Source organism: Rhinichthys klamathensis, unplaced genomic scaffold, assembly GCF_029890125.1.
Source record: "Rhinichthys klamathensis goyatoka isolate OS25496 unplaced genomic scaffold, OSU_Roscu_1.1 h1tg000375l_1, whole genome shotgun sequence".
In the NCBI taxonomy this organism is placed as follows: domain Eukaryota; kingdom Metazoa; phylum Chordata; class Actinopteri; order Cypriniformes; family Leuciscidae; genus Rhinichthys; species Rhinichthys klamathensis.
Genome location: NW_026606882.1, coordinates 5,170 through 31,134, shown reverse-complemented (window position 1 = coordinate 31,134; position 25,965 = coordinate 5,170). Strand labels below are relative to the sequence as shown.

The 25,965-nt window shown below is 39.6% G+C and overlaps 1 long non-coding RNA gene across 1 annotated transcript in view; it reads left to right on the top strand.

The window, feature by feature from the left end:
• The window catches only part of LOC130069661 (uncharacterized), a 78,941-nt gene extending 73,019 nt beyond the window's left edge, over positions 1-5,922 (top strand). The window contains exon 3 of the long non-coding RNA XR_008803789.1: positions 5,761-5,922. This is a non-coding gene — a long non-coding RNA (uncharacterized LOC130069661). The remainder of the gene's footprint in view (positions 1-5,760) is intronic.
• Positions 5,923-25,965: the final 20,043 nt, after the last annotated feature.

Genomic DNA, 25,965 nt, shown 5'->3' with positions numbered 1-25,965 from the left:
TCGACAAGGCCGATATATCAGCCGATATTTGGCATTTTTCTCTCTTTTTTTTTTTTTTTTTGGCTGATGTATTGTGGGACTTTTGTTTTGACTGCGCTGAGAACACCGGCTCTGAGAATGGCAAGCCCTGAGCACACCATGCTCACATTCTCTGTCTTCATTCTCTGTTCAACAGTTTTGTCTAATACGTTACTAGATAGAACTGTTAAACAAAGAAAGTAAACTGTATTTGAAAAAGTATTATAGCGTTTACTTTTACATTATTTGTAACAGAAAGGCAAACACTGTTATACTTTCTCATTTACCATCAGCATTCATCAAATACGCATTTATATAATTTATACAAATAATAAACACTTAATTACACAAACCTTGCAGACTTAGTCGAATCCAGCTGCCAGATATTCTGAAGTGCACATTTGGAACCTGCATGAACATGTTACTCTGTGCATGACGGTCGGTCCATGTGAATTAATGAATTCAGCTTCCCTGGAGACGCTTTATCGTCAAACTTTAAACCCTTGACTTCAAACTATCTTGCGCTATATTCATTTATTAAATATTAGTTCAGTTCAAATAAATATTAAGTATTTATATTATATATATCGGCTTTACATTGGCCATCGGCCACCCTGCTCTCTAAGATATCGGCTTCGGCCATAAAAAAAAAAAAAAACACTATCGGTCGACCACTAATTTAAAATTAAATATTATAAATAAATACTATGTTGTTTCTATATTCATTTAAAGAGTCAATGTGAAAATATGTATGAACATTTGGTAAAAATGTTTATGTTATGTGATTAATAATAATAATAATAATAATTATAATATTAATAATAATAAAAAATATTACTATTATTATTTTAAATCAGTCAACAGCCCTAATATAATGCTAAGGCTTTAGAAACTATATAAATAAACTATTACAAAATTATAAATTAAATAAATTAATAAAAGACAGTGTTGATGTTGTGTTTGGGCTGTTGCTTTTGTAAGACTGTTCATCGATCCTTTGTAACTTAAAAATCGATCCTTTGTCTTGTAAAATCTGTGCTTGCAAAGGTTCTTCTGCACGATCATCTTGTTCATAAATATTATCTGGGTCTGAATCAAGCTCGAATTGGTATGGAAAAATTGATGCCATTCTTAATATTTACACCTGAGCAAATGAAACTTGTGGTTATGGTAAGGGGCATGACGTTTCTGGTCACGCAGTTTGCCAATCACAACACAGCTAACCAATCTGAGCATACTGTATTTAGTATTTCGGAAGGAGGGGCTTCATTGAACCGGGGACTAAACAGGGCGTTTGAGACATGCTTGGAAGAGAGGAGCTGCAATAATGTAACATATAATGTTTTTTTGAAGAATCCAGCATGAAAACTTATTCTAAAACATACCCAAAACCAAAATCAAGACTTTGAAAAAGGGCATTTAGGCACAAATAGGCTTTTGTGAAGCTGCTGAAGTGTCATCTGGCTTTCTTAGTGACACACAAACTGTTATTATTTTGTTGCATTTATGTTGCATTTTTAATTATCAGATTTAAATTAAGTTATACACATTTCAGATCAGCCAAATCATTAGAAAGAACTCCAACTTTCACAATAAGCCTTTTTCTCCCTCCACAGTTGCATGTTGACTGCTCTCAGGCATTTGAAAGAGTGGGAAAATATGGATTCTGTTTTTAAGTACAGAATAAAAGAGGTTTACTGGTGTAAAGAAAAGCTCAATTTCACCTCAGCTCCAGGAGCTTCAGAATGACACAGCAATAAAAATTAAATCCATTTCCTCAAAGCTGCGGAAGAAGATCCCAAGAGACCAAAAAGAAGTCTTGACTCAGATACACATGATATTTAAAGTGCTGGTATTTTAAGCGCACGGTCCCCCAGGGTTGCTGGAGCAGCTGATGGTGATGTTCTTGTGTTCTTTTCCATCAGACGGTTAACTGGCGTTTCATGCAGAATGAGAGTGATTGAAATTGCTTCTGACTTCCCCTCATTTGAATTGTACAAACTGAGACAGTCCACCTCTAAATCTGTCTTTCTGCTTAAACTTCATGACCTCAATCTGCTGCGAGCTCTCGGCCTAAATGTGCAAACTGCAGCAGGGCCATAATTCAGAGCTGTTGATAGCGTCGCTCCTGTCCTTGAAGCCTTTGTGCATTGAGGCCATTGTAAATGAAATGTTCTGATCTTTGACATGCAGTGTAACTGTAACCCGTGTACACTTCTGGGCTATTATAGATTAAGCTATCACTGATCATTTAGTTTTTGACTTTTATTGCTTCCCTTGATTAAGGGTCGTTTTGCATCCAACTTGTGACACATGATACCTTCAACTCTGGGGCTGAGGGGCAAGGTGATGTAAACAGAGGAAGGTTATGCACTCTGTGTCATTAAATCCTTTCTCCCATCAAGTTCCTCTCTGGAGTGTCAGCTATTGGCTTTCAGCACCATGGACAGGGACATTCATCAGTGCAGTGCTGAAGTGGTGGCAGAACCATGAGCTGTAGATCATGTCCCATCAGGCCACGGGCTGACAGCTCATTTTGAAGGCCCAGCTGATAGGGAGGGCGGAGCTATGGCAGGCTGCATATCCATCAGGCTTCCTGTGACCCATCCGTGCACTCTCCATCACGGTTTGGCACGTTGTGCAGCTCCAAGTCGTAAAGAACTCTTTTAGCATGGTCCAGTCCTAAATATGCCCCTCATTTTAATTGAGGTTTATGGGGCTGCAGTTAACATGGCTATTAATAACCATTGATGGACTAAGACCTTCAAAATGCATTGGAGACAAAAGGAGACTGTGTTCTGTCCTCTCCCCCACCCCCATTCCCATTTCAGGTTGTGTAAATAAAAAGCACCTGTAGTTTCAAGACCTGGCATATATATATATATATATATATATATATATATATATATATATATATATATATATATATATAAATGATTTAATAATAATTCTATGGAGCATTCTATGGAGCCTCTCTAAAGGGATGTGGTGATGGGAAAAAATTAGATGGGAGGAAAAAATATATTTCAGTTCTTCTCGTTCTCTTGCAATTATACAGTTGTCTAATTATGTTGTATATAATTTGCAGGCATCAGGGAGCCGCTATTAATATGTAGAGTATTGAAATCGCTTTTGAATGCATGCTCTTTCTTTTTTTTTATATCACTTTCAAATTCGCGATCACATGGGGTTTGTGTATAGGGAGCGGCGGTACTGACCACACATTTTACAGGACAAGATATTTGTCAATGATGCTCAGGATCTGTTGCGCACCAAATCCTCCGGCATCGTCCTGTCAGTCATCTCTCCTCACTATCTTCACATGATAAGTGAATTCTGATGTACTGTAATGTAACCGACTACCACAGCAAGCCTAAACATGTCCCTTTAGAGGTTCCGTAGAATGCGTAATTAATTTGCAGTGCCTTTCCGAATTTGGATTTAGGCTTCGGCCACATCCCTAATTATAATTTTTTCTGAGTAAATAATTTTATATTAGTCCTGTAAGAACGACTCATTAAAATATTTATAATGTATTGTTGATAATTCTGACTAATTGTTTGGCACTAATCCACAATGATATTTGTCTTGTGTCAGTCCTCATGTAATATAGTGCTTATTAATGTCTCTTTTCAGTAATTTCGGTCACAGTATGACTGAACTAGAGTGGGAAACTGAAAACTCATCTCTTCCGTGAGCACTTAACATAAAAAAATAAAAAAAACTTTCCTTTTCCTTTAAATACTTGCTTTTCTGGCTTATGCTACTCCGAGCAATGTCTGAACTTTGTATTTTGAGCACTTCTTGCGTTGTTTTTGCTTCTTCACGATGATGACTCGCTTGGTTTAGTCCTCAGTTGTAAGTCACTTTGGATAAAAGCATCTGCTAAATGACTAAATCTAAATGTAAATGTAAATGAAACACATCTGCAAAGTCAACACATTTGTATGGTATATTAAAAGTTTGTAGAAAAAGCCCACATAACTGACTTCCTTCACCAGAAGAAAATCAAGAGTTACAGTCTCCAGTATAACACATATCGTGGCTTAAAATAGAAGGTGGCTGCCAGAGCACCTATACTTCATACCAAAGTAAATTAGACCCCAAGTGTTTTCTGTGTACTTAAACCTACCAGTGAAGACAGTACCTTGAGAAAATGACAGGTCTTCTCTTAACCACCATTCATGTTTTTATCTTTAATAACATGTCTTAAAGTGTGAGAGAGAGAGAGGAAAAAATATTTGTATTACCTCTGCTGGCAGTAGATGTGTTTGGCCTCAAATTACTGTATGACAATGGAAAAAGAGATGCTAGCCTAACCAGCAGCCTGAACTTTATTAGTACATTTCATCTCAGGGAAAAGTAGACCAGGAAATTAAACCCTCTATTAACCTCTCACAGTATGTGCCTGAATTAATAGAGTGAGTAAGCATTAGCCTGCACTTACGTTATGAGAGGTTCAGAGGTCAAGGTCAAATAATATCATATCACAATTACACACCACTTTTTGGGGAAAGATGTTTTTCCCCCAGAATGATGTAGTCTACCAAATTTCACCAGGGGCTAACTGAAAAAATCCTACAAACCTTAAGGGTCTTATTTTTAGCAGCTTTTATGGACATAGTCAAAGCTTTACAGATGCCTACCTGCTCACAATTTTACGTTACATTAGCTCATTATCAGTATTGGAACAATGACAGCTGTTCATAAGTGCACGTTGTATGTATACAACGTCCCATATACAGTTTGAAGTGCTTCCTCTATGCATGTGTGATGCAGAAGATGCCTGTGGTGGAAGACGGTGCATGCTTTCACTGGGTAGACTTTCTTTAGTACTGAAGGAATCACTTCAGAAATAGTCTCTTGATATGCCTTGATCCAACACAAGTGTGCAAGTTTGCATGAGGGCTCTGTCTATACACACACTATTGACTCTGGTCATCACCCTCTGAAATATTGGATTTCAGTTGATGAGAGCCAAATCCCCTGCCTGCTCTGACTTTACTACCTTATCCCAGATGCCAATGCTTAACTAACTGCTGTCATATTGTTTCAATCATTGTGATGTACTGTAGTGTGTTTTAGGGCTGGGTGATGTAACTAAAGTCCTTTACTCAATATTCTTAACCGTTTTGTTGGGAGGTGATATCCCCCCTTTTTTAAAATAGTTTTCTTTAATATGCACCATTTGAATACACAAAAAATGCCACTCAGATCCTGTATTGAGAATGTTTGAGTGATTACACAAATGTATCATTGAATGGTTTATTTGAAATAGACCATTTGAACCGATTTACTAAAATGAGTTGAACATCCTAACTAAACCTCAGTCACCAATAAATAAATATTCTCAACACAAGGTGCGAAAAGGAATGATTGTGAAATCATTGTAATGACACATTTTTAGGAAAGGAAAGCTCACATTGATCATTTTATTCAGTTTGAAATCATTCGGAAATGTATCGTAAATATTTGGTATATCGCCCAGTCCTACTGTGTATTAAGCTTTTCTTTCCTATCTTTCTTACCTTCTCTCCTCCTCTTTCTTCTGTATATCAATCTACTATATGTGTTCTGCTAATCTTGTTACTGTTGTTGCTTATTATAACTTTGTTGTTGTCATTTATACTTTGTCTCTTTTCTTTGCGTAGTTCTCTCATTGTGTTGTTGAATTAGTTCTGTTGCTTTGAGCGCTTTCTCCCTTTCTAACCCTGCGTTCATTTTGTTATGGCCCGACCGCAGTCCAGGATGACGCTGCCCCAGGTACCCAGGAGTACATTATGTTGCGGCAGGATTCCATCCATTCTGCGGATATAAGGGGTAAAGGCTCCCCTTTTCGTGCTAAGTGTCACGAAATCTTCTGCTGCCCACTGAAGCAAGTCACCCTCAAAGACAGCTCAGATCCCGAAGGTTTGTGTGAAACACATCAATGTTTTTCTTTACTTTGCTGATGCTTTTGTATCTTTTACATAAGTTTAAGTTTCATTTGAACTTACTTTAGTGTTTGGGCTTTTCTTAAAAGCATCTGGCTTGTGTGTCTTGTAGAAACTGCTTGAAGCCTGTGATGTTGAATGACCTAAGGACACACTCTCCTCCTTTTCTGTTTGTGTATGTGTGTGTGTGTGTGTGTGTGTGTGTGTGTGTGTGTGTGTGTGTGTGTGTGTGTATCTCTGTGCTGAATGCAGACTTGTGATCAAGATCCTTCAGTTCTGTATTCACCAACAATTGACCAGTGACCAGATCACTGATGATGTCACTCTACCTGATCTGAGGCTTCACACTTAAAACCAGGGCTCTAATCAATTTTTTTTGAGGCAAAAACGATTTTTCAACGTTTTGTTGACTAATGTTTCTATGCCACTGTACTGTAAGGTTTACTATAGAATTATAGATAATATAAATACATTATAAGCTTATATTTATTATATTATATTTTCGAGTGTCACTTACACTGGTGCGACCAATTAACGTTCTATAATGTCACTAGTTTTTGAATGACATGCTTGCAGTGTAGAGCCCTGCAAATAAATAACAATAAAGCCCCTTTATCACTAACCCTTCAGTATGAGTGAGTGAATGATGATGATTCACACGACCACACCCTTCCCACAAGCCCCTCCTCTTTTTGAATACAGCTCGTCTCTTTCTCCCTTTTCCCTCTATATCTCTCTTTCTTTTCTTTTCTTTAGCCCTGCACCCATTTTCAGACACCCCCCTCCCCCCACACCAGGTCCACACATGTTTCTACATTAGATGAATATCTGTTTTACTGCTGTCCATCTGTTTCTCAAATCATAGTGTTTCTGCTTTCAAAAGGACCTGGACTCTGTCTCTTTATCTCTCTTTCCTATGTATCTCGCTCTTTCTGTCAGGTGTTTTCAGATGCATGGGGGGTTGCTGATGTCTGCTAATGGTCATGGGTACACGGGTCCGATGTGCTGGGTTGTTATAAGGTCCTGCATGTGGCTGAATGCTGTATTGTCTTTATGTTGGGGGTGTGTTGGAAATCTTGTAGAGTGATAAGATTGTCCAAACATGTTGTAAATGTGATTGTAAAAGTGTTTTTCTTTTCAGACTCTCAGATCACTGGGTAAGCCATCAGCAGTCACCTCAAGCCTAAATAAATACAATTTAACATACAAATGCGCTCATCTCCACCGCTGTGCAGGGTGACATATGAATTGTTCACGCATCACTAGAACACAGCTCTAGATTGATGGATAATTTAGTTGTCATAGATACAGTGCCATTGCTGCTGACAAACATGTGCTTAATCAATTATTCAGTAATGGTTTATATTCGGTCATTACTACCTTATTTCTGTGTGGTATAGAGTTGTAGAGAGTCTCTGAGGAGCAAGAGTGAGTTGAGCATGGGGAATCTTTCTGTGTCTGTTTGTGGTCAATTTTTATCTGTCTGGATCATGCTGCAAATAAAAGGACAAAGTGAAGGAGAGGAAGGCTTATAAAGAGACAGACTGGAGTACTGCAGATATATTATTCAGTCTGACTGAAGCTCTGCTTGGACGTGACTGAATTTGCAAAGAAAGTCATGGGTATCTTATAAAATGTGTTTATAAGCACTGTGCCATGGAAGGTTAAGGGATAGTTCACCTTGAATTGAAAATTATGACGTTCCTCAGTGGGTCGCAAAAGGAGATGTTTGGCAGAAAGTTCTCACTGCTTTTTTTCCATACAATGAACTTGAAGGTGGACAGAAATTGTCAACCATCTAAAATGACACCAAAAGCACCATATGAGTACTTAAAGTTGTCCATATGACTTATGCGAGACACGTAGAAAAAACATAATTGAGTAAATTGGGCGAACTATCCCTTTAAAAGAGGAAGGACATCTGAGCCACTGTGTAGGAGGAAGACGTACTGTTCTGGGATCAGTTTGTGTTATAGAGAATACTCTGTTAATAGAGTATGGGGGGCAATGGGTGCAGTCCACTTTCCCTGATTTCCCCCCCCGATTGTGTGTGTGTGTGTGTGTGTGTGTGTGTGTGTGTGTGTGTGTGTGTGTGTGTGTGTGTGTGTGTGTGTGTGTGTGTGTGTGTGTGTGTGTGTGTGTGTGTGTGTGTGTGTGTGTGTGTGTGTGTGTGTGTGTGTGTGTGTGTGTGTGTGTGTGTGTGTGTGTAAATATTTTTTTTTCCATTGAATTCCCAACTACTGTTACCATGATATAAAATAACTTGCACTATCATCATTTAAATGTTTTGTGTCAGAGAGATTTTTAATGTTTTTGAAAGTCTTTCTGAGGCTGCATTTATTTGATCAAAAATACAGTACTATTATTACAACACAATTTTCTAATTCAATTTAATATTATCAATGTTGAAAACAGTATAATATTTTTGTGGAAACTGTGATGCATTTTTTCAGGATCCTGTAAAAGGAAGTTCTTGAAAATAGTTATATTCTTGAAATATCATTTTTTATTACATTATAAATGTCACTTCTGATCAATTTAATGTGTCCTTAGTGCATAAAAGCATTTATTTAAGTATTAATGACCCCAAATTTACTTAACCCCCACCCTTTTTTTTTAAAGGTGATGTATATAGTGGTTATTATTTATGTATTATGTTGATTATATGTTAACACATTCTGTTTTAATAATAATAATATAACTTTTGGATAATCCACTGAATTATTTACAAATTAAAGTTTTAAAGAAATTAAAGACATTCCCCTTAACCCTTAACCTGTACCTGGGGACACATTTCTAACATGACACAGCATGTGTGTCATAGCACCCAGCCCTATAAGAGACCATAACAAGCGATGTCCTTTGTTGTTGTGCCAGCTACAGTATATGGTATTCATCAAACACATAACATTATTGCAGTTAAATCACGGCTACGTCCATAACCCTACTTAGCAGAATGTGAAAATATGGCTGGCTTGCTCATTTCACAAACTGTGTGTAGCAATTTAAGTGCTTGCACCTTCACCCCCACCTGTGTAAACGGCATGAGTAGGACTGATGAGCTCTGAAATTACAATTCAACTGACCCCCGCTTCTCATGTCAGCCGCTCCTTTCAAACTGCATTACTCAACACTGTTATCACTAACAGCACAAAGTAAAGATGGACTCTTTGTTTGTTTGTTTCCTCATTTAGTTGCATCACACTCACGGGATCAGGCTGGAGCTATTTATGCAAATGTTTGCACAAATAGAGAAAGCATGAATAAGTCATGGTTATGATAATGGATGTGAGCAGGGGGGATTTAGATGGGTGGAGCAGAGTGAAGGACCTTCTGCACTGCACTGTATTTTTTTAGTGTTTTATATTTATTGCAGGGGCTTTTGTGCTCAGATTCAGGGGCGTTCAGAAATGTCAGGTGTAATACCAGTTTTTATATGACCTAATTGACAACTTTTTTTTCTTTTTTTCTCTTGCTTTTAATTCGGTAAGAAATCAAATACACTGCTGAACAATAACCACTAATATCTGCATTTATTTAATAAAAAATGTAGTAAAATCATATTAAAATTGATGAATATATTGTAAAATGGAATTTATTCCTGTGATCAAAGCTGAATTGTCAGCATCATTACTCCAGTCTTCAGTGTCACATGATCCTTCAGAAATCATACTAATATGCTGATTTGCTGCTCAAGAAACATTTCTGATTATTATAAATGTTGTGCTGCTTCATATTTTAATTTGTGGAAACCATGATACCATTCAAACATTTGAGGTAAGATTAAAAAGAGAGAGAAATTCATACTTTTATTCATCAAGGATGCATTAAATTGATCAAAAGTGATATTAAAGACATTTATAATGTTACAAAAGATTTCTATTTAATAAAGGCTGTAATAAATGTAATAAAGCAGAATAAAACAACAGGTCATGCATAGAATATCTCTTTGAATTGAAATCTAGATTTATTCACATTGGCTTCTACGTGAACACACTTGCACGAAAAAAGTGTGGGGGATGAATTTACGTTTTATTAAAAGTACTCCACGCTTCTACGCCCATGCTCACATTTACAGACAGCAGAGTTGTATTTCTTGCTTGGATGTGTAAAAGGTGAGTGCTTTGAGAGAGCAGATAGATGTGAGTTAATGTTGCTGATGTGACTGGTCATTTGGGTAGCACAACAGCTGTCGTCATCCTCCAGGACACACAACCAGACTTTTAACTGCTGTGAAATGCCACCAGTGTGATAGAGGGGCTAGGTTAATAGTGATGTCACATCCCTTCCCCTTCTTAGCTACAGTGGCACCCTAAAGTTTTTGGACATTTAAGCTGCACTTAAAAAAATGGCATCGCTCTAAACAACATGGGGCCAGATTTACTAAACAGGGCAAATTAACATGAGATCACAATTCCATAAAAGCGCCTGGAGTGAAAAGTTCTGCGTGTGATCTACAGACGACACGCAAATGAAAGAACACAGACACAGCCGGATCATTTCCATAATGACCAACACAATCTACCTAGAGCAGCGCAAATTAGCATCTAAAACATGCTTTCTTTGGGCGGTAAATAATGGCGCAAATACCAGTTAATTGACTAGCACAAACCTTTGTAAATCACCTTGCACGATTCATTTAAATACTCTACTCCCATAGATTTTGCATCTGAAAGGGAAACTCCTACAAATGCATATTCAATAAGGTCAGCCGCAAAAATAAGTGTCCACACCTTTCAGCGCAAATTTTCCACTGCGTGACTTTTAAAGTAACACTATGTAGTTTTTCAACCTTGCAAAAACTTACAATAGATTATGACTTACAATAGGTTAAATGACACGTCTGCCATAGCCTGACGTGGTCTGTATCGCTTTTACTTGTACTATGTAACTTCGGGTTTCGGGTAGTAACCGGAGCACAAAAAGAACTACAAAATTCGACTGCTTTACGGCATACGTCACTTCCCCCACCACTTCCTCAAATTGTCTGTGGCCATTGCAGACATCCCAAGTCTCCCTGATGCCCGCAAATTAGTTCAAATCTCCCGGAATCTAGAGCGCGCATGCGAGACAGAACATACTGCGCGCATAACATACATAGCGCGCGCACGACAGAGAGGGAGAGAGCGAGAGACCTTGCGAGTGTGCCTCGCGAAAGCTAGTCACCCTGAAATGACTTCTTGCAGGTTGGTATGTCTGCCATTGTTGATTCCAAAGCCGGTGCTGGATAAACAGCGAGCGTGCGCGTGCGACAGTAGGCTGCGGTAGGCTAAATTATTTACGACAGCGGTAACGGACAATTCCGCTTCCAACCTGTAGGGCGACCACAGAGGAAAAGTTCCTTGGTGTTGCTTTAAATCCTGACAGTAGTTTTGGCAAAAGAGGGTTTGCACTGGCACAAGCTGTTAGTAAATCTGGCCCTTAATGTCAAACAGTCTGTCAAATGTCAAAGAGCTTTATTTATTTTTTTCTCTTTTTTTATATAGATACATTTTTTAATATATAATTGTATTTATTATTTGTTGTTTTGTTTTGCAGTTGACATTTACAAATGTACTTTCCCCTCCACGTCCGATTCAGTTTCTCCCTGGGAAATAAGCATCGTATAAATGACATATTAAGTAAAGATAACTCCTTGGAGAGACACCCCTCCCAGAGCCAAATTACCCTGGTTAACAGTGCATGGTAATAATCAAGATCCTGTCCTAGTCCTGAATCACAACTCTCTTTAAAGCATTCCTGAACGATTAAACCACCGTCTTCCCCTACTGATTTCAGTGCGACTACTTTAATACATCTGCAGCTCTTCTCTTGTACACTTCTCCACACAGCCTCAGACCTCCTGTTGCTCTCCTTGACTGAAGTAAACCTGCCAACCTAAATCTCACCTACTGTCACTTTAGTTTATTCAGTCTAATCTTGTAAGACACCGTGGCAGATTTTTACTTAAAAATCCAAGTTGAACAACGGTTTCAGTCACTCAGTCTGTATATGTATGTACATTAGCTAATGTTTTAAACAGCATTTTAAGTTTGTAAGCTATTTGCGCTATGCTGGGATATACGATGACAGCTTACTGCACACACATATTGTTGAGAATGGGATGTGGGACGTTTCTTAAGGAGATTTTTGTGAACTTGACTTGTGTGTGAACATAAGAGAACTAAATGCTGTGGTCTTGAGATGTGTTGGACTATTTTTAACTCCACACTCTGAATCTCTAGATTTATCTTCTTTTTTTTAGTTTTGATATTTTTATTAGCTGTGATTTAATTTATGGAGAACTAGGAGTACCACAAAATAATGGAATCAACTTAAACTTATACAGAAAAAAAAAAATTACTTTTCGAATTGACAAATAAATGGTTTGTAGTTAATTGTAACAATAATAAATTGATAAACATTTAATTTGCATTTTTATAAAGCATTTTCATTGTGCTTTATAAAATTGGACAATTCAAATGTAGGCACAATCAAACATTTGACTGAAAGCAGTTTATAAAAATTTATTAAATTGTGACATTAACTATTAAATAATTAATAAAATGTCTAGTTAATTGTCAAATAGATTTGTTTTGTTTTTCTGGACAGACAATTCCAAAAGAACTTGCATTGCACTGAAGGTATGCATCTTTTCTTTTCTTTTTTTTTATCAGTTCATATGGAATACTGTGAATCGAACCCATGAATTTGGCATTGCCAGTGCCATGCTTTACTGTTTTAGCTACAGGAATAATTATTTTTATTTAAGTAATAAATTGATAATAGAGTGAGTTGCACTTCTGGTCCTTTAGGCTCTTCTGCAAAAAGAGTTTACTTTACTAAACAGTTTGTTGAATTAATAGTCAACTAGTCAAACATTGTGACCCATTCATAGTCTCACTGAACCCAGATGAGGCTCTCATGCATAGATGTAAAAATGTAATGTGAGTGTTTGATAAAGAACAGCAAAATATGTGAATGGGAGGAAGAGCAGGAGGAGATTGGCTCACTGCAAGCTTTCACTCCTGCCTAACTCCCCCTCTTTTCCTCACACAAAACGCACACGCTTGGTCTTTTCCTCTCGCCCACACTAGTGTGTTCCAGATGCCTGTTTAGACGGGTAGTCATGAGTCATCTCCCCACACGCTCTCACCTATTCTCCTCTTTCATCAACCTGTTTCACACCTCTTCAATCCCTCGCCCTCCTGGAGAGTTGAACTGAGAGGTGTACAGTGTGTAACTTCTCTCCTCCGCTCCCTCGCTGAACAGATCCACAAAAACTAAAGCTAGGGGATGTTGTAGCAGTGCTTTATCCAGTAGTGGAAATATTCCATCCTGCCAGAGTGGAAATCAATATGTGAACACTCTACATCTCCATTTAAAGTCATTTGTGCTCTTGCCTGAGCCGTGCCACTTCACAGACTGGTGATGCTCCCATTTTTGTTGAAATGTTTACTTTGGAAACGGCTGGAGAGTTTTGTTCTCTATTGCAATAGTACGAATGTCAAGAGTGGTGATAGTTGAACCCCAAGCCCTCATTCTGTGATATGGTCCTCCTGTCCCGTGGGCCAATGGGACACAATGGAATAGCACAATTACATAAGACTCCGGAGCGTCTTCTCCCCAAGGGCTTCTGGCAGGCTAAGGCCTTGTCGGCACTGATTTACAGAGACACCCAGTTTGGAGCATTGTCTTTGCTGCCAGGCCTGGTGAAGGATCTGAGAGTGTTGGGCTGGACGGAAAAGGCAGGATTAATGTCTGCCAGCACAACTGTCTCACCCGCAAGCAAACCAAGATATACATGTAGATGTTCAGTAATTTATAGGAATCTTTATCGGCCTACCTGAAACAGTCTTTTTTTCTGCAATGTGATACTGTAGATCAGTCACATTAACTTATTTGAGGGATAATCCCACTGGAGTAACCTTGGGTTAAGTGCCTTGCTCAAAAGCACAGTGGGGAATTCTCAAAGCTCGCTCCTTGTGGAGACTCAACCTCTTCATACCACACCACTAAAGAATGATCAAATGTAGTCTCCGGTATAACATTTTTGGATGATACAGATAAGCCAATAAATATTTTCACGTGTCATAACCATTACATAACTATACAAGTGAATTTAGGCATTACAACATGATAATGTACAGTATGAAGAAATGGATATTAATTTTGAGATTTGCTAAAGGTTACATTTAACAGTGTTGTTAAATTATTAGTGTTTTTAAAGATACATTTTAAGTGAGCATTAAATGAAGGCAAATGTAATCTAAATGTAAAAACGGGAAATGAGCATGAACAATTAAATATTGTCCAACATGATTCAAATGTATCGCTAATGGTTATGATACCAATATAAAGTTTTAGGTTGGTAAGATTTAGTTAGTCTCTTTTGCTCCCCACGGCTGAATTTATTTGAACGAAAATACAGTAAAACAGTAATATTGTAAAATGATATTACAGTTTAAAATAAATTTTCCTGAATTTGGGAAGTCTGACATTACTACAAACTGAAGTGATACATCTAATGATAAACAGCCAGATCTACAGTATGTGGGTTAAACTGAAGCTAATTATGTTTTTGAATAAGGATGTTAGATGTACTTTATCTCCTAGACACATGCAATAAATTGTTTTTGTGTTTTTGACAATCAGAGCTCTCTAAGCAGTCTGCACCTGAACATAGCACCATTCCCCCTCTGTGCTATTGTGCATGCACTGCTGTAGGTTTAAGCAATAGGCTCAATGGGCCAGTGATGTCTTTACAGCGAGGATGAGATTCGGTTTACTCAACCACTCCAGGCGAGAAGCTATTTATAGCTAATCCTAATGTGACAGGGAAGAGGGGCTAAAACACTGTTCTGGGACACACATTCAGGGTAGATGCAGGGAAAACAGAATGAAAAGAGAACATTGCAAAGCATGTCTAGTACATGTGTGTTAGGAGGATGCTGACTTACCATCCAGAACCATGTTTTCTCCATTGACTTGTTTACTTTGAAGTGCAGTCGATGTTATGTGCTACCTTAAATATTTATTGTTCTGGGTCTTTTTTGGGTTTTGACAGACATCTTGTTCAGATATGTGATGAATTACTTAAGGGGGCATTTGGACTTTGTGAGAGGGTACATTTGTCACTAACACTAAATGTAGAAGCACTAATGAGTGGTTGTGTTCGTCATTGCCTTCACAGCTGGTAGACATATGCATAACTATAAAACATAACAACTGGTAAAAAAATATTTACACAGCGTTCCACCCTTAATTTTAAATTAATGTTACTTTTTTTATTATTTACCTTTACTTTAACAGTGCTATTATCATTCCTCCCTCATTTTCACAGATATTTTGGAGCACCTAAACCCACCCCTACCCTAAACCTACACACTTCTCAACAATATAAAACACGTAACAGGCAAAAAAAAATGTAGTCACAGCAGGTATTTATTGCCAAAAAAACAGTATGAAAGTATTACAAACAACTCGCGTTGCATTCCAAGTCTTCTGAAGCGATACAAAATCTTTATATGAAGAACAGAATGTAACTTAAGTTTTTCATTGTTGAAAATGATCCTGCTCTATGAACGCACACAGCCATATCGTCATTCAAAAGATACACTCATTAGCATGACGCAATCGGTCATGAGACACAAGAGAGCCAATGCTTTTTTACAAAGCTCAAAGCTGTCATTACGCTTCTTCTGGTGGCAATGTGTGAATGTGTGCACAGTATCTGAGCTTGACAGTGAATGGAGACTGATTGTTGTTGGGTCTGTTTCTCACACAAATCAAATGTTTGGCCTTGGAACACTTGGAATATTTGTACTTTTTATATAAATTGTGACTAGTCGTATCTGCCTGTTATATCCTGTGTTTTATGTTAAATAATACACAAATGGGTAGGTTTAGGGGTAGGGTTACGTGCTTAAACATGTCTAAATAGTGTAAATTAAAAAGGAAAATGTAAATCAAATTATGCTGGCTGATTAAATTGAAAATCACACCCCAACATATGTCATAATGGCAAAATTGTAGCCCAGTATATAATTTCATCATGACAATAAAATTCCCAAGGCCGTCCCATCTGTGTATAATGCCAAAGGTTTCTCATTGAAAGCAATGTTCCCTACATGTCAAAATGGTACCATGTGCATTAAAAAGTGACGCCGAGGGGTCCTGACCAAGCGTCAATATGTGACAATTTGGGAGAGAGAAGGTATTGACTTATTCTATTTTTATGGTGCACACAGATAACAGCCGAAGTGAATAGGGTCAGCAAAGTAAAGCACATATAGCTGCTCGGAAAGTTACCTACTCAAGTTACCATCTCGTGCCATTTTCAATGAGATGTGCAGGTAGAACCTATAAACCTCCCCTTAATTCACTAATTTGTGAGTGTTTAACAGTTATGTCTATAAACCATAGTTGCTAAACAGAAATATACATATGGAGAAGGTAAAACAGTCTGGGGTGGCACAGTGTTTCAATCTTGATTTATACACGATGTGTTAGTTGCACTTGCAGTCACCTGAATCAGAATGCAGGACACGGGAGCCTGGAAAGAAGTTATCACAGAACCAAATCAGATTTGTGGGTAAAAGATTGAGGAGGTAGAATAAATGAACTCTGCTAGGACACACAAGCCGAACCAGAGCATTAGAGAGAGTAGCCACATGCCTGATAGGAGACCTGTGAGCAATGACAGCACTGCAACACGGGCGCAAGGCTGAGTCGGCAAAACTTAAATATGTATACACACTCACATGCTCTATTCATACTGCCGCAGCGATATCTGATCGGATCTTGTTGCGTGCATGTAAACAGCAAAAACTGAGCAAATTGCATTTTTACGCATCCGATTTGGGCCATTTTCATATGTTGTTTGATACTTATCCAATACCTGGTCATCTGGCCTGAGTCTAAAATCTCATATCCGATTGTTCTCTTATTTCACGGTTTTATGTCATTAATATCCGCTGTAACATAATATTTGTTTACAGTATATGTGCATGTCTTAGTAATTCTAGAGCTACAAGATGTGAAACAGAAATGTCAAGTATGCATTTTAACAATGTTACACTATTCTCTTAGAAAGGCTTGTCTTCCTGTGGTGATGTTGTCATAGTCACCATTATTTTGTATAGTGCTTTATACATCACAGATGGTTTTAAAGCTGCTTTACAGTGACCAACTTATGATTAAATTATGCAAACACAGTTCACTTTGGCTATAAAGCAGCTCTAAAAAGAAAAAAAGTGTCATTGTTCAGCTATATTCTGTTCAGTGTGTCACACTGTAAAAGTACAGTTCAGTTCTGTTGTAATGATCATCAGTTATTAAATTAGTTCAATTCAGCAATAAAGCAGTTGTGCAGGACACTGTGATGCCATCGCCCATCGCAGTTCAGTTCACAACAAATAGTGTCAGTGCAGTCAGATCAATAATATTGTTGAATATTAAGGCCTGGTTTCACAGACAGGACTTAGATTAAGCCAGGATTAGGCCTTAGTTCGATTAGGACATTTAAGTAACTTTTTTTAAATGTACTTGCAGAATAAATATCCCTTTGTCAAAGAAATACAGTTATATAGTTATAGAGCTAGAAATATTCAAGGAAGTGTGCAAGTGTGGCAGAAATATAAAGGGATAGTTAACCAAAATTGTTAATTCTGTCATTATTTAGTGAATGAGTGCTCTCAAACCTCAAAATGGAATGGTATCATGAAAATGACGACTTTATGATGCTTTTGCATGTTTTTATGCTTTTAAAGACTCCTTCCCAATTTAACCAGCTTCAGAGTTGTTTCACAGAAGACAAAAAGTTATGCTTTTGGGACAGTGAGATTGAATAAAGGATAATAAAAGTTGTAATGTTTGGGTGAGCTATCCCTTCAGTTTTGATTGGCAGTATCTTAGCTCACTGCAGTATGTAGTCTCTGTCTGACAGATGTGTTAGAATGTGGGCCATGTGAGCAATGAGTGTGCTCTCTCTTTTTCCTCCTACTCCGTCCGTCAGACACGAAGCTGTCTGATTGGCTGTCGCACCATTCAGACGCATGCTTTGGATGATGTAATGTGCAGTAATCAAGCGTCATCGTCGTCGCAGGACCCAGCATACAAAAAGCAGCGCTGATGATGCCAGCTAGCGCTAATCTCAGCGCTAACACTGATAAAGGCCTGATTATTGTTATCCCTCCCGGCAGTGGTCGCACACTTTATCAGCTGATTAGCAGGGACTGCTGGATAACTCTGTAGCTTTGTGTGATGATCTGCACTTAATCCTCACTGATTTTATAGCAACGTGAATGCAACTCCCTCTGCAGTGTCTGCTTGTTATGGCAGATGTTTTTTAAATGGGATCAAATGGCTGCTTCCAATCCAAAAGATGCCCAATCCACCCTGGTTACGGAAGTAAATCATGCTTGGTGAGAGGCCATAATCACTTAAACTTATCACTCGGTCATTCCAGGGAGCTCAGCATAATCTCAGATTCATATTGAGACTTATGACACGGCTTCCTGGAATGCTTGTTTGCGATTGGTCGATTGTGATATCTTGCCAACAAATATTTGGGTATATTGACTGTTTAGCTGTATAAATCACTGCTGTCCCAGGCAACCGATTTTTAGCATAGATTTAGCCTCTTTTAACCCCCACAGTGTCTGTCTTCACACACAATGAATACAATATTTATTTATGTGGTTGTTTTGGTTGGTTGGGTGGTTGGTTGGGTGGTTGGTTGGGTGGTTGGTTGGGTGGTTGGTTGGGTGGTTGGGTGGTTGGGTGGTTGGGTGGTTGGTTGGTTGGTTGGTTGGTTGGTTGGGTGGTTGGTTGGGTGGGTGGTTGGGTCGTTGGGTGGGTCGTTGGGTGGGTGGGTGGGTCGTTGGGTGGGTCGTTGGGTGGGTGGGTGGGTCGTTGGGTGGGTTGTTGTATAGTAAACTCATTCAAGGTGATGCATGATCTGATCTCCCTATCTTGCTTTTTTTTGTGGTAATGACCGGATGAATGTACATTATCTATTATTTAATACTCAACCTCTTGCAGTCTCGGACTCGGTTATAAACAAGAGGGTGTGGGAAAGAAAGAAAGAGACAGGCATCAAAAATTAGGAAAAACTCATTGTCTCAACCGAGACAATTGGGCTCTGTGAAAGAAGAGTTTTGGCTCAGAGCTTTGTTCATTGTCAGAATTATTATTATTTCACTTGCTTTCAGAAATGAGAGCGCCTGCAGCTAAAGGACTACTGCGTTTTCGTGAGGCAGCAGACGGGAGCGCAGAGTGGCAGAATCAAAGGAATTTCAATTGCTGTTTACTCTTCGACCTCCTATTCAGACAGCTCACGCTGCATGAGTGTCTGCTTAGATCACAAACTATGCAGGGTGGAAAAGGAAAGAATGTGAAAAGATGAAAAGAGAAACTTTGTATAATGCATTCGCCATGCACATGGAAGCAACTTGAAGTTTGGTTATCCAAAGAGAGATACAGTAGGAGATGCTTACATTCTCCACCTTATAGGGACGGTTCACTTTAAAATGAAAGTTCTGTCATCATTTGCTCCTTATCATGTTGTTCCAAACCTGTATGACATTTTCATATGTGGAACACAACAGAAACATATTTTGAACGGTTTTGTCCAAAACAACATTGAAAGAAAAGTTGATTTATTTTTTATAGCGCTTTATTTGTATAGCACTTTATAAAATAGAAATAATTTCAAAGGAACTTCACAATAATAAACAGGAATTTACCAGAATTAATGATGCAGACTGATGAGACAAGTTCGAATTCTGATAATAGTTTAGTGATGATTCAGTTCAGTTCAATAACTGTAGTTTATTCATTATAAAAAAAGTTCAATTTAACTACAAGCAGCTCTACTGAAGATAGTAATGTCATTATTCAGCTTCCGTCAGTTAAAGTGTTGATTCAGATCAGTTCAATAATGGGGTCGATGTTGCAAACTTCAGTTTTGAAAAGACAAAAAGATAAAGCATTTGTCATTATTCATCTCAGTTCAAGTTTTGTTCTCATCTGATAGAGTCATGCAGTTAAATAAAAAACATACATTTTTCAAATGATCTTTTGTTTTCTGCATATGAAAGTCATATGACGTCATACAGATTTAGAATGAAATGATGACAGAAGTTACATTTTTGGGTAAACTATCCCTTTACAACGTTGATTCATGAAGACTGTTTGGACAGTAGACAAAGGAAAGTTGTGCATCTGAATCTCTCTGCACCTTCCTCATCATTTTAATTCTGAAATAAGTTATGAGAAGAAAGAAGCCAACAATTTATTCATGCACTGCAGTACAGCGGTGGCTGATCCCCACGGTTGTAGAACAGGTGGTGTGTTCAGAGCTGAGGTCTGTCAGAGGGAGCAAAGGCAAATCAAATAAAGAAAGTTTTGAGAGCATCAGCATGCCAAGCAGGCGTCCCAGAAGGCTGTGTAGAAGTGATGCCTTGCCTGGGATCTCTCTTTTTCTGGGGTAAAAAAAAAAAACAGCATGGTGGGGGGAAAAGGCAAGGGCCATCAATAATGCAGAAGGTCAGATCTACTCTGACTGTACTGTTTAAATCAAAGCTGGCTGCAGCTCAGATTCATAAAAGGAATTCAGTCTTTTGGATTTAAAATCGTGAAACCGCAAATGGGCATTTGAAAAGAAATGTCCCCCCTTGAGGCGTTTTTACCTTTTGCTAAAACTTTGCACTCAAAGGGATTGTTTATTCTTGCATATTCCATTCTTCAAAATATCTTTTTTTTTTTTTCACAGTGGAATGAAATACATACAGGTTTGGAACAACATGAGGGAGAGTAAATAATGACATTTTTTATTTTTGGTTGAGTTATCCCTTAATTGCATTATATTGTTATTAATCTAATTAGTCACACAGATAAAATCCCACAAATTAAGAATTTAAAGATGCCGCTGATAAACAAGTAACACATTGAATAAAGGTTACAAAAAATAGGCAATTTATTTCCATATTAATGTATCAATCAGATGTCGCTGGTGTCACGTCTCAAGACCACTGCATTCTACTCCAGTCTGATGTACTCGGTCTAGCTGGTGATGGTGCAGTGGATAAGACACATGCCTTTGGTGTGAGAGACCCGGGTTTGAATCCACTGTGAGACACCAATGTGTCCCTGAGCAAGACACTTAACAGACACAAGACACTGTGTGTGTCCCTTTAAATGCAAATGAGCTGCTGCTTCCCACCCCGTTCAGAAGAGGGCCGATTCTTTACACGAGCTTCGGATACTCTGGCAATATCAAAACACACGAATCTCAGTCATCCAAAATCTCAGAAATAATCACTTTTAGACTGCACCTGGACGTTTCTAAATGGTTAGTGGATAGATACATTTATCTAGTTGTTGTGAAGTTACATTGATTCATCTCATTGACTTGCATGTGCCGTCATGTTTAACTTTTACACAAGTTGACACAGTTTCCCTGAGGTCTTTATAAGACAGCTGTGACATTTTTTGGTCAAATAGTGTGCCGTGATCATCTGTGCAGCCAACGACAGAACAGTTTGCATGCTTTGTTTGAACTTTTGCCATTGCGTTAGAACTGTTGTTGCTTGTGAAAACCAAATGGCGGCGCCGTAGATTGAAACGTACAGATTAAAGGTGAACTAAGTAACTTTTGTACCTTAACCGAACAGCTTTGGAGTCATTGTAATGTTTATATTACTGATTTCGTGTTGAATGGTGGTCGTCTCGCACCCCCCTGGTGCCTGTGAGCCGCAAAACCACCCTTGCAACTTTGGGCCGGCGAGCCGTGATATCAGGTCTCGCGAGGTAACGAATTGCTTTACGGCAAAAAAACAGATCTGATAAAATTCTGATAAAATGAGCATCAAACAGAAATAACCCGGCGCCGTATACATGTGGTAGGGCGCGCGCAGCTCTTAAAGGGGCCATACCTTATTTCCTCTCGTTACAGCGTCCATCCTACTGAACAGGTACCGGTGTACAGGGGGAGGGGATCCGGCCGTGAGTGCGAGCTATCTCTGCGTGAGTGCTATTCACGACAGTACAAGTACTCCACAGCGACTCTAGGGGTCGCTGTTTGACAAAAACGGAATTCTTACTGAGTGCTGCTTTAAGGGGCAGTAATATTATAATAAGATCCCCTTCCTACGTCAGAAGGGGAGCGAAATCTGATTGGCTTATTTTTTGACATGCTTGCAGAGAAAGGCTTACCAAAACAAAGTTACTGGATTGTCACTTTTCACGTTTTCTGGGTTGGTAGATGCACCGGGGACCCGATTATAGCACTTAAACACGGAAAAAGTCAGATTTTTTAATGATATGTCCCCTATCACTAAACAGAATTTTGGTCAGAATTTTGTAGCCAGTGTGTATATGAATGAATCCCTTTTTAAAAAAAATTTTTTTTATAATTAATCACAATTGTCAGCCCTGGTTTTTATTGCTAGTGCTAATTTTAAAGACCTGCTAGAAACTAGCAGAAGATGAGCCCTCACATGTGAAGTCAATTCTTCCTCAGCCTGCTCCACTGATCCACACTCAGCTGTCAATGCAAAGCTATGCCAGACCTTTACGCAATGCCGCCAAGCAAGGCAAAAGACATCAGATATCTCCTGAAGGAAGCATGATATTAGCATGGGAAATGAAAACCGCCTGCCACGCTAAATGGATTTTGCATATGATCTTCCGTAGGAAACTTAGCAAAGGAATCAGACAGCTTGCGCAACCTCCACGTCTATTTATATGCGCCAGAAGCGAAGTGGAGATGATTAGGGCTATTTTGGAGCAGTTGCTAAGCTTAGCATCACACATTCTAGAATGGGTCAGACTGATGCAAAGAGTTCTGACAGTCGACTGTGATACAGATGTCACCTCTGAGCTGAGGTGGAAGACAGTGCTATTTGCTCATCCATCAGGCTGGACGAGTTCCCTTTGTTCCTTTCTCTCCTTTATCTTGTATCTCTTTTTCACCCTGTCGAATTAGCATTTACAGGTTCATCTGCCCCTCATTTCCAACTATTTCCATTCCATCTGTCTGACTAGGATTTGATATAGGTCAGAAGCCCCTCACGCAGCCCGGGCCCCGCTGCCAGGGTGAAAATAGAAAATGAGTTATTAATATGCTTAGGTAGTGTGTAATTCAGCAGCTCATGATTATTGCATAGGGAATCCTGGTGGAAAACGTGTGTGAGTTTGCAGACATTAAGTGATTTTCATTCTCACATCGGTGATTAGCTGGACAGAGTTGTGGCCTCATGGCCATTGAAGAAATGAAAGCACGTCATAGAAAAGCGATGAGTGCTTTCTTAGCCCTTCTTCTCATGGAGCGCCAATATAAGCCAGAATCTAAAATTAAACATTTTTATCGTAGATCTGCCTTTTCGTGATTCCATGCTGGGAAGTTTACTGACATTACTAAAAATCTGCATCCTTCAAAAAAGTACTATGTCAAATAGATGAATGCTTCATTCTTCGATTAATTGGATGGAGTCTTGCCCAGTGAACTGGGGTTTGGCAGGATATCAGTGTTTAAATAAGCTGTGAATGAGTTTTACTAAGAACAGAAGTGGTCTATAAACTTTATTGTTCTCATTATAGCAGTAAATACTGACCTATTTTGGGTAACAGCAATCAATTTACAGAACAAATATACAAATACAGTGGCCCCACAAACTATTTGGGCACTTAAGATACACTTAATGAATGAATGTCTGCATTATGTAACAGAACATAAAATAAGTGAAACCAAGTGGCATTTATTCTAAAGACAAGTTGCACAGAAATTATTATTTGTCAAAAGATTTCACACAAAAAAGTTTAAGGTTTCAGAAAAATGAGACAGAAGGCTCAGTAAAGTAAAGTGAGTACTGAGAAAAGACACTATTTGTTTTCAGATGTCACAAGCAATGACACCTAGAAGTGTCTAAAAGTGTCCAAATACTTTTTGGAGCCAGTGAAGTTATAATGTTTTTTGCATGGCTGCTGGAACAGCTGTGAATGTGTGACTACATGCATAAGTTGGCATTTTAGTTTCTTACAACTTTCTGTAACTGGGCCACCTGTTGTAAATACGGTGTCTTTCTTTTTCTGATCTCCACTCACTCAGTCCCATGATGGTAAAGTAGGGTACAATCTTTCAGCAACCCAGAAACGGCAGTGATCTGGGCTAGTCTCGTCATGCTGCGCCTGCGTGGCCTCTTTCTGAGATATTAGCCACTTGCTAGCTGAAATGTGGTCCTAGAAGACTGTGATGGTTCATGGGATTATTTGCACTGTAGTCTCAATTGCTGTGACTCACAGTTTACTTTAATGTATTGATTAGCAGTGGTGTCATCCAAGTACGTAAGATCAGGGCTTGACATTAACACCCGCCAATATGCGTGTGGATTTCAGAGGTGGTGTGTAACGCAGTCACTCCTACTAGCCACTTTGGCAGGTTGAATTTTATATATAATATACATTTCTCAATTAAAGTCTTTTAAAAAGGCATTTGAAATAATAAACTAAGTGCAATGTAGTACATATCGACACTGAAATACCTGAAACGCTTCCAATACGCTGATTTCACGCAGCCGCCATTTTGAAATCGCTCCGGTGGGAAGAAAACGTCCTCGGGTTACGACTGTAACCCTTGTTCCCTGAGAAGGGAACGAGAACTGCGTCGAATGACACTTTGGGGAACGCCCCTCAGCGTAGCGCCTCTGAAGTATGAATGAAACTGAGCCGATCTCTGATTGGTGCAACGTCATGACGTGATGTGTGACGGCACATAGGCGGAAGCTATAAAGGCAGCCGGCACACATAAGATGTCAGCTTCTGTGATGAAGCAAGCGCTCCCAGGCAGGGGAAGGCGTGGCCAAGGGACGCAGTTCTCGTTCCCTTCTCAGGGAACAAGGGTTACAGTCGTAACCCGAGGACGTTCCCTTTCGAGGGAACTCCAACTGCGTCGAATGACACTTTGGGGGAACGAGTACCCACTACGCCACAACGCGCCCTGCCTGCCCAAGTGTGAAGCTGCTCACAGGCACACTTAGGACGTGAGCACAAGAGAGCCGGGTGTAGACGGAATGTCCAAACTATAAAACCTAATAAAGGTATGAGGGGTAGCCCATCCTGCTGCATCGCAGACCTCCTGGATGGGGGCCCCCGCGAGAAGGGCTCTAGAGGACGCCATGCCTCTGGTAGAATGAGCCCTCACGGCCAAAGGTGAAGGCATACCGCGCACCTGATAGGCCGTGGAAATCGCTTGGACAATCCAGTTGCTGATGGTCTGCTTTGAGGCGGGAAGCCCCTTTCTGGGCGACCCGAAACACACCAGCAACTGGTCCGACTTCCGCCATGAAGAGGACCTCTGAATGTAAATACTCAGTGCTCTGACAGGGCAGAGCATGTGAAGTCTATCTTCATTCGCCGTCACGTGAGGTGGAGGATGAAAAGCCTGCAGAACCGTAGGCCGTGCCGCACTGGACGGCACCTTAGGCAAATAGCCGGGCCTAGGGTGAAGAATGGCCTTAATGTTGCCTGGAGCAAACTCCAGGCACTCGTTAGATATGGAGAGCGCCTGGAGATCTCCTACCCTCCTCAGAGAAGTAATAGCCAATAAAAAGACCACCTTCAACGAAGGTTCTTGGCCTCAGCCGACTCCAGCGGCTCGAAGGGGGCCTCGGCCAGCCCTTCGAGAACCACTGCCAGGTCCCAAGTGGGAACCCTGGTACGAGCCGCAGGTCTCATCCTCCAAGCCCCACAGAGGAAACGTACGACCAATTGGTGTCTCCCCAGAGGCCCATCACTCAGAGGAGCGTGGAAAGCCGCAATGGCAGCCACGTACACCTTGAGTGTGGACGGGGTAAGACCAGTGGAGAAGCGATCTTGGAGGAACTCCAGCACTGAAGCCACTGGGCAGTTAACTGGGTCCACCTCACGCTCCCTACACCAAACGGTGAAGAAGTTCCACTTTAAGCCGTACAATTTCCTCGTGGATGGAGCTCTAGAGCTGAGTATGGTCTCCACTACTCCAGCTGATAGGCCG